The sequence below is a fragment of the Esox lucius genome, chromosome 24, assembly GCF_011004845.1.
Source record: "Esox lucius isolate fEsoLuc1 chromosome 24, fEsoLuc1.pri, whole genome shotgun sequence".
Classification (NCBI taxonomy): Eukaryota; Metazoa; Chordata; class Actinopteri; order Esociformes; family Esocidae; genus Esox; species Esox lucius.
In genome coordinates this window covers 18,628,021-18,638,613 of record NC_047592.1, presented here as the reverse complement: position 1 = coordinate 18,638,613, position 10,593 = coordinate 18,628,021, and the positions used below count along the sequence as shown (strand labels likewise).

The 10,593-nt window shown below is 39.5% G+C and overlaps 1 pseudogene; it reads left to right on the top strand.

The window, feature by feature from the left end:
• The first annotated feature begins 6,745 nt into the window (after positions 1 to 6,745).
• On the top strand, positions 6,746 to 10,366 carry LOC117593921 (annotated as a pseudogene).
• The last annotated feature ends 227 nt before the right edge of the window (positions 10,367 to 10,593 follow it).

The window sequence follows — 10,593 nt, the reverse complement described above, 5'->3', positions numbered from 1 at the left end:
AATCTTAAATATACATCTCATGTATTTACAATCTTAAATATACATCTCATGAATTTACAATCTTAAATATACATCCCATGTATTTACAATCTTAAATATACATCCCATGTATTTACAATCTTAAATATACATCTCATGTATTTACAATCTTAAATATACATCCCATGTATTTACAATCTTAAATATACATCCCATGTATTTGCAATCTTAAATATACATCTCATGTATTTACAATCTTAAATATACATCTCATGTATTTACAATCTTAAATATACATCTCATGTATTTAAGAGCACCCACCAAAATATTTCACCTTTTATCTTACTTTAGATCATGATGTTTGTGATTGTCCAAAGGTGTTACATTTGTGAATGCCTTAAGTAAATATTGGTTATTATAAAAACCAGTGTGCATTAGACAAGGGGAGACCTCCAACACCCCGTAGAGGGTATAAAGCTGGTCCAGTGTTCCACAGCCCGGACGAAAACCACACTGTTCCTCCTGAATCCGAGGTTCTACTATCGGCCGTATTCTCCTCTCCAGAACCCTGGCATAGACTTTCCCGGGGAGGCTGAGAAGTGTGATCCCCCTATAGTTGGAACACACCCTCCGGTCCCCCTTCTTAAAAAGAGGGACCACCACCCCGGTCTGCCATCCCAGAGGCACTGTCCCCGACCGCCACGCGATTTTGCACATCGTTCTACTGGGGGACTTCAACGCCCACGTGGGCAACGACAGTGACACCTGGAGGGGTGTGATTGGGAGGAATGACCCCCCTGATCTGAACCCGAGCGGTGTTCAGTTATTGGACTTCTGTGCTAGTCACAGTTTGTCCATAACGAACACCATGTTCAAGCATAAGGGTGTCCATCAGTGCACGTGGCACCAGGACACCCTAGGCCGCAGGTCCATGATCGACTTTGTTGTCGTTTCATCTGACCTGCGGCCGTATGTCTTGGACACTCGGGTGAAGAGAGGGGCGGAGCTGTCAACTGATCACCACCTGGTGGTGAGTTGAATCCGATGGCGGGGGAGGAAGCTGGACAGACTCGGCAGGCCCAAGCGTACTGTAAGGGTCTGCTGGGAACGTCTGGCCGAGTCTCCTGTCAGAGAGATCTTTAACTCCCACCTCCGGCAGAGCTTCGACTGGATCCCGAGGGAGGTTGGAGATATTGAGTCCGAGTGGACCATGTTCTCCACCGGCATTGTCGAAGCGGCCGCTCGGACCTGTGGCCATAAGGTCTCCGGTGCCTGTCGAGGCGGCAATCCCCGAACCCGGTGGTGGACACCGGAAGTAAGGGATGCCGTCAAGCTGAAGAAGGAGTCCTATCAGGCCTGGTTGGCTTGTGGGACTCCTGACGCAGCTGACGGGTACCGACGGGCCAAGCGGGCTGCAGCCCGGGTGGTTGCGGAGGCAAAAACTCGGGCCTGGGAGGAGTTCGGTGAGGCCATGGAGAAGGACTATCAGCTGGCCTCGAAGAGATTCTGGCAAACCTTCCGGCGCCTCAGGAGAGGGAAACAGTGCCCTACCAACGCTGTTTACAGTAGTGGTGGGCAGGTGTTGACCTCAACTGAGGATGTCATCGGGCGGTGGAAGGAGTACTTCGAGGATCTCCTCAATCCCGCTGTCACGTCTTCCATTGAGGAAGCAGAGGATGAGGGCTCAGAGGTGGAATTGTCCATCACCCGGGCTGAAGTCACAGAGGTGGTCAAGAAACTCCTCGGTGGCAAGGCACCGGGGGTGGATGAGATCCGCCCTCAGTACCTTAAGTCTCTAGATGTTGTGGGGCTGTCTTGGTTGACACGCCTGTGAAATGCAGTTCATTTCTGAATTAATTCAGGTATATTAACTTGTTTATGTTCCTGGATTATATTTAAAAAAAATATGAACAGGTGAGCGCTCATCCCTGATGTATGACATTGACTGGACAACCATCTGTATTGTATTAATTAACAGTGTGGAGTCGACTGTACAACCATCTGTATTGTATTCATAAAACAGTGTGGAGTCGACTGGACAACCATCTGTATTGTATTCATTAACAGTGTGGAATCGACTGTACAACCATCTGTACTGTATTCATTAACAGTGTGGAGTCGAATGGACAACCATCTGTATTGTATTCATTAACCGTGTGGAATCGACTGTACAACCATCTGTATTGTATTCATTAACAGTGTGGAGTCGACTGGACAACCATCTGTATTGTATTCATTAACAGTGTGGAGTCGACTGGACAACCATCTGTATTGTATTCCTTAACAGTGTGGAGTCGAATTTGATATATCAAGTTGTAAGTATGTAAGACTCCAATGTCAACACAGATTGTTATCAGGATACTGCAACATTTTGAAAAACAATTAATACTCTGAAGAAGAATATGTTGGAATTGGATGAATGAACACTGATTTTTCTTATCAAATCATCTTTTGGCCCCCTGTCTCTTAATAATACTTGTATTAGTACTTTTGTTTAGATGTTAACTGCATTTCATTGTGCTGTACTTGTACTGTTCCATGACAATAAAGTTGAAAATAATCTAATGTAAAATGAATCCAATTTGGTTTCATCTAGGAAGAAAGAAATAGGAATGTATAGACCACCATCCACCAGATAACATGAGGTTTTTCACCCACACAGGGAAGTTATTCAAAATAAGTCACCCGTCACATCAAGGCTATATATCCATCAAGGGAAATTCTCAAGACCACATTGACCCTAACAATAAGCATGCTGATGGAACATTACAGACATCTCACAATGTAAATACCACAGTACTTTGTGAGGAGACTCAGAATCTGCATTTTATTTATCAGCCAGGCTACTTCCACCATGTATTAAGGTAGGAACAGGCCTAGAACAAAACAAATACAGAAAGAAAGACACGTGGAATTAATTTACAACCAACTCCAAATAAAATGTGTTACTGATGAATTAAAATGGAAAGTGTTTTTTTTTAAGTAATTATTTTACAAATCTACAAAAACACATTTAAAAACAAGTAATTTCATCATAGGTTTTGAATTGGTAAAAATGATATTGGGCAAAATGTTTTAATCAAACCAGGTTAATGTTATAACATTTAAGATGTCTGCATAGAGAAGTTAGTAGACTGTTGAAAAAGGGAGGTATCTCTGAGCCTCAGGCAGTGTGTGTTTGTCCCCACTCTCACACGGACAAACACACAGACACAATTTACTGCTTAAGGGATGTAGGTGTCAAAACCACAGTCAGCTTGTTGAAGAGGTTTGGTGGTTGACTTGTTATTAGTCAGAATGGGTTTCTGAAGAATCCTCACTCCTTTTCTGAATATCAACCTCTTAAGAGCTCATATTTTTCGAGATGCAATCATTCAGTAAAAGAAATTAACATCCTAATTATGTTAAAAACGTTGGTCAGGAAACAATTATAACAAGACTATGTTATACTCACCAGTAACCTGTATGTGGACTGGTTCACTGTACTGGGTGTAGTAGACAGGGTCTCCTCTCCCAGCTCTACACCTGTACTATCCTCCATCAGAGACACTGACCTGGCTGAGTGTGTAGGAGGATCCAGAGGTTGTGTTAACTGGTTCAGAGTCTTGTCTGTGTCTGTACCAGTAAAATCTCCATCCAGAAGACTCTACAGTACAGGTCAGTGTCACACTGTCTCCTGTCAATATGTCCTTTTGGTCTGAACTCATTGTGACCTTTGGCTGATTAGCTGGTGGTATTAAATAGGTTTGAGTGGAACTTCAACACACATACTACTAACACCATTATGATAACAAGAACCAGTTAATGATGGCGTAATAATATTGAACCCATCTGTGACAGTGATGTGGAAGTAAACACATTGTTGTGACGACTTGGGACGATCTGCTCTTCTCCCTTGACACTGGTACTGACTCACCTGGTCAGACAGAGTGCTGATGGTTTTAGAAGGTGAACCAGGACTCTATTGTTGATCCTTTCTGTACCACCAGCATGTCCAGTCTTTGTAGTCTCATGTGTCACACTGTAACAGTCTCTCCAGAGACTCAGTGGGCCAAAAGAGTATGAACTAATGGTTTGCTGTTAGAATACAAGTGATAGCAGATAATCCTCCCTTCAAGAATGACATGATTATCTAAGTGAATGCTGTAAAGACAACTACTCTGGAAACATGGACATCATGATGAGATGAGTAATGTATTTTCAGTAGAAGTGTATTCAGTCCCAATGCAATGCGACCACGTCTCTCTGCCCCCTACTGGCCAACAATAGTAAGTGTCCTTTAATATAAAATAGGTAATGTATCTCCAGTCGTCGAGGCAGAATCCAGGCAGGTGAACGAAGATACGGAATCCTGTGCCGGAACAGAGAACAGGGAGAGTCAGAACACGAAGCAAACAGGTAAGTGGGACTAGGCAGAACTTCAGCCTGAGCAGGACGTACGAGATACGACTAACGATCCGGCAGGGACGAGACGTCAAAGCGCCGCTTAAATGCTGCCAGTGAGTGGTGGAATAGGGAACAGGTGCGTGATCATCAAGTGGAAACAGCCGGCACTGGCATCACCCTGGAGCTGACACGCCCCCTAATAGGTTGCCAGGACGACCAAAACAGAGGCACAGACAGAAAGGGGAACAGGCATCTATACACACACAATCACTGGGGAGGGACCGTGACATGTCCTGCATCTACATTAAACATTTACAGCACAAACTGTGTGTTCCTGCAAAAAAACGACATGAGTTTATTTCCTGTTCCAACATGAACAAATAACACGACACACTGTTAGTAATTGCATTTGTAAATAATTTATAATTTAAGGGTTATCATTATCAACTGTTTGCCCCTGTCATTGTTCATAATCCGTTCATGTTAATTACTGTATTCGTAAATGGTAGTTCATGCACCCTAATCGGAAAGTTTTACCCTTAATTCTTATTATGTTGATGTTTTGTGCCATGTCACAAGAATTTAATTGTTCAGGATGACACTGTGTTTTTTAGTGCATTTGATGAATAAACTTTAAACTTTGAACTGAACTTTGATCTTGATGGTTTCATTCATCATGTATTCATGTTTCTGTAAGGAGTGTATTGTAACTCTCATAGGTGTTGAACCTTGTGTTTATTCTTCTAATAATCAGGTAGGAACCAGGGTCAGGCCATTTAGCCAACCATAAGATGTTGATTTGAAAATAATCATTGGATCCACTGCTACAGAATGTTTGCTCACAGTCTTTACAACTCTAGATTGAATTTCTCTTTTTGTCTCTGATGGTGATCAAACAAGACTCTCATCATATAGGAAGTAGAAAGTTTAGTAGGGAAAACCGTTGTTCAGAAAGTTACTCGTCACCAAGACAGAATGGTTTATTCCTGGTTCTGTGTTCTACTCTGTGAGTACTGACCTTCTATTTTTATATTTGTAATGAGGACAAAGTACACAAAGGTGAAGCCTGAAGCCTAACAGTCCTAAAAGGTAAACTGAAGCCTAACAGTCCAATATTCAGAGGAAAGTAGAGAATCAGTGTTGTCTACACATCACACATTCATGAATATCATTGTATCAGCAGACACCAAAGTGTCCAAAACTATTGTATAGAACACGCCCACATTTCAGAAAGGGGCGTTGACATTGATGTGAAAACTGATACAGATGGAGGCATTCTGACAATACTCTCTAGACACTGTGAACCCAAGGGGACTAAATAATGATTTTTCATTGTGTACATTTTTCTGTGTGAATGTTGAACTGTGTGAATGTTGAATGTTTTTTGTGTTTTTTGTCAGTAGAGTTATGTATTTGTTTACATGCGTGTGTATATTATGTATATGGATATATATGTATACATTGATTCAATGCGTTGTCTCATTAGGCCACTAGGCTATGAACAGCACTTCATGTACAATGGCCACATTACTCTGAGGAAGACGCCACCTAGACGTCAAAACATCAATAACTTTTGTTTATACATACACTATTATAGATTATAAGATCGTCAAAGAGATTCCTGCCTGTTTAGTTGAGTGCTCCAACCACTCCTTGCCTTGTACTAAGCCTTTTTGGTAGTTTTCCATGGCAAGTACTTTTGTTCAGACTGAACATGTTTGGTAAGATCCTCTCTATTTTTAATCACAGTGCCTTTATAATGACTTCAAAGTGGACATGTCTTTCAGGAAGCTGTTCAGCCATTTCAAACATAACTTTTGTTATTAATATGTGGAACCTCTTTGAAAACATATATCTGGTACAGAGACCACCAACACCTTCCCAGTCAGACCAGTAAAAACAACACCATCTTTCTCCCTGACCAGGCTGGTCAATACCAGGACCAGTGTTGTGGGAATAGGACAGATCAGCCCCAGTCATCATATATTAGTCTTAATCACCCCATCAGTGTTACTGGTAAGACCCCATAGAAGCCAGCTTATATTCAATATCCACATAATCTCTCAATGTGTCTATTTATTGTCAGTATTTTTATTTTGCATCAGTTACATTATTATATAAAGGTAAGATCATAGTTAGGAAAGATTGTTGATGTGACTGTATTTCCTTTCATTTATGTCAATGTTTCTACAGTTCTACCAACAGCCTCAGTGAGTGTCTCTCCTCATGGTCTCCTCTACTCTGGAGAGACTGTTACTCTGCAGTGTGACATATCAGACTACACAGACTGGACATACAGGTGGTACCAAAATAGACAACTGCAGACTCCTGGTTCACCTTCTAAAACCATCAGCACTCTGTCTGACTAGGTGAGTCAGTACCAGTGTCAGGGGAGTAGAACAGATCGTCCCCAGTCGTCACAACATAGTGTTTCCCTCCACATCAGTGTCACTGGTGAGTTCACTATTCCAAGATTGATAATCTTTTTTTTAATTCATAGTGGTGATTGAGTTATCCACTCAAATTTATTTTAACACCAGCAGCTAATCAGCTGCGACAAGGGTTCTTGTTATACTGTGGTATACCGCGGCAGGTTGCAGTGCCGTGCTGCAAGAACAAAAACTTAAAGAAAAAAATAGGAATGGCCACCAGGGGGGGTCTGTGAGAACGTCGACACCCACATGAAAGTGCTGTTATTCAAGCCTGCATCTGTATTTATATGGCCAGAATAAAACATTCAAATCGGAGGAATATTGTCTACTATAATAATATTCTTGGATTGCTATGTTGCTGTGTTTGATTCCATGTTGTTGTGTATTATACCATGTTGCTGCGCTGTTATTTCGGACAATATATATTTATAGGTCTACATACATGAATCTCTTCCTTTTCGTTGTTTGTAATAATTAAACTGTAATAAAAATTTTTTACAGTAAATATAGTTGTTTATTACAATGATTAAGTTAACATTTATGCAAGTTACTTGCAGACTATTACCAAGCAAACATTACTTTTCAGCACAAATATTTCCTGAAGGCTGCATCTGTTTCTATCACTAAAAAGTTCTTATCTACAGCATAAGAAATGACTTTTTCCAACAGATGTATTTGATGAAGCATAATATGCCACTGTTGAACCAATTGAATATATATATAAGAAATAGTAATTTGTCTCTAAATATTTTTCAGGTTGAGAGTTTACAATTCTGATAGCGGAACAATGTAATCTATGTTACAAGGAAAAGTCATGGATGGAGGGTGTAGTTTTCAAAATGGCATGTTTAAAATCATTTGCATTGACAAATAAATAAAAGTTAGACTGCAACAGTCAGGTAAATAGACCTGACAATTGTATTTTGATGAAATAATGACAAATAAGCAATATAAAAATCCAGATGTTTTATTTAAATTTAAAATAATGAACATTGTTAATATTTTATATACTAGACAACAATCTTTCGATTCCATAATCATGTTTCAAATCTGAATAAGGGATTTTGAGGCCAATGTTAGAAACATCTAAACAAACTGGCTAACATGTGAATTATGTCAATTTCCATAAGATGAGGCTCTGTGGAAAGTTAAGCAGAAATATATAATTAATGCCAAAATATTTATAACATTAAGCTGTATATAAACATGTGGGATCATAATAGCCTGTTTAGGCTTAAATACAGAGCCCAGAAATGTGTGAAAGTAAATATTTTATCAGGTTGCTTTTGCTTGGTACTATGTCTTACTCTTTTGCAGACCAAAGGGGTAGTTTCTGAAAGGGAATAGAGTGCTACTTCCTGTTTAACTAAATGAAGCCTTAGTCATTTTTACCACAACACCACTGACTGTATGTGTTGTAAATTCAACTGCTAGTTACCAGTGACAGAGACATGAGGTGGACAGACAGCCAGATGACATGAAACTTCTTTTAGAGATGTCTACTGGTCCCTTCTCCTGCTTCTCCAAGCAGGGAGTCCTCCTACTCTTTATCCTCCACCACAGTAAGATTTCAACACATTCTTTTCTTGTGCTCCTATATTATATAGCATTTATTTTATTGTATGTTCAAATTTCAAATCCATTATAAATCTAATAATGAATATTTCACACTTGATCTAGTAACTTGCACTTTAAGTCAGCTAGCTTACAGAAGATGTAAAAACGTTTTATATTTAAAAATATCCATAATGTTTTAGATGATTCCCTACAATCTTCCCTACAGTATGATTCCCTACACTATTTAAAGCTTGTTTACTAACTTAGATATTGAATAAATATAGATACTTTCCTTTCATGTACAGATTCCTAAGGGTTATTGCCTGTGGGATAAAAGACTACTAGGTTCATGTCATTCATTTAATTAAAGATAATAAGGGATTGGGATGGTTTTCCTGGTATCTTTTAAAGGTGCACTCCAATCACATGATCTTTAATCTGATGTCTCTTTTCAGCAAAAATTTACCAGTTTTTAAACCGATAACTACTTCTAGCATGTTAAAACAAAGAGAACAGTTTGTCAGCAAACAACTGCTGCACACCTGAACCTCATTCTAATTGGGATTGTTGGAGATCTGTCTGATCATTAATCCCAATTCCACTTTTAGACAAGTTAAAATCCCCCTTTTTACAACAGCATGTTTGTGATGGAGGTGCACCATTAATATAACTAATCAATGAAACTGAAGGAAAAGGTTACCAGCAGTAATCACCTAAATATCCCATTTCAATTACTTGTTAATCTTCCTTTTTCCCCACATTAATTGATTGGATAACACTTTGCATTATTACTGTATAGATATATGTGTGAAGTAGATTGTAAAAAGTATTAAAGTCTAACAAAAAATAATAATTCTAGCATCTATAACTTCATGTTTGCTGAAATTATAGAAATATTTGCACTGTACCAAGGGCACTATAGTGTAAAATGTAACCTTTTATAGATGGTTTTCTGTCATGTTTTGTGTGTTTCAGGTGTGGGTGAGTCTCTGTTGATCCACAAGACAGTGGGAGACTCAGTGGAGCTGCCTTGTCCTTCACACTTAGAAGAGCCTGGTGTAACATCAGTGGTGTGGAAATATGGAAAAAGATATGTTGCTGAATACTATTCAGATGTTAAATATTTACCAGGATCCCCATTGGAGGGGAGACTAGAAATGAACTCCAAAAACGTCAGTTTAACAGTGAAAGATCTCAAACTGCAAGACTCAGGGACCTTTTCTGTGACTGGTGAATGGGCCAAAGGTCAGATTCCCACTAAGACCATCACTCTGAAGGTCCACGGTAGGTTATGATCATGTTTGGATCCTATATTGATTAAATTCCGATGTACTGTATGTCAATGGTTTTCTGTTTTCTTTCTCATGTTGGTGTAGCCATGGTATCATTCATTTAGAAGTCTCTTCCTATCTCTGTCAGAGCCTGTCTCCAACATAGTGATTTTTAATAAGGTCCAGCTATTGGCCAACCACTCCTGTTCAGTTCAGATGATGTGCATCGCATCTGGCAGCTCCATCCTCAACTATACCTGCAACCAGCAGATGCAGTTCCATTTCTAACCAGCAGGACCCATCAATTTACCATGCAAGGCCTCCAACATAGTCAGTGAGAAATCAGCTTCTACTACAGTAATGTGTAGTACAGTCACAGGTACCTAGATATGATCATAATCATTTTGATTTATTTCCGTGCACTTTTACTTTAATGTTGTTTAATGCAATGTATAAAAAAGACAGGTTTGCGAAACACTGTTATGATATTATCATGTTATACTATGTTATATTACATTAGTTACTGTGACAGGTGAGAGGAAATATGTGTGTCTTGATGGTAAAACTTGTTTAATTGTCCCTCCAGGTTCTCTGGTCTCCATCTCTCTGTCCAGACTGCTGTGTGGTCTATTGGTGGTGTCTCCATTTCTACTGGTATCCATCATACTGATGGTTAAATATTGCAGGGCGTGAGGTGAGAACTTTCATCACGTTTTTATTTTTTACATTTTATTCATTAATCAGCAGACAACTGACTGACTTACAGTTAGTATATTCATTTTAGATTTTCCTTAAAATTATAGGGTTTTAGACATTTTGGGAACATTTGCAATGACTCTGCCTTCCTAACTTCAAATAGAAGCTGGTCCCACTATTGTGGTACCAGGAGTCAGGCTAATTCTAATTCATATCTCCTTCCATTATGTTCCTGTAAGTTTGTGTTCAACAGCCAAATCTCCTGAAGAAAC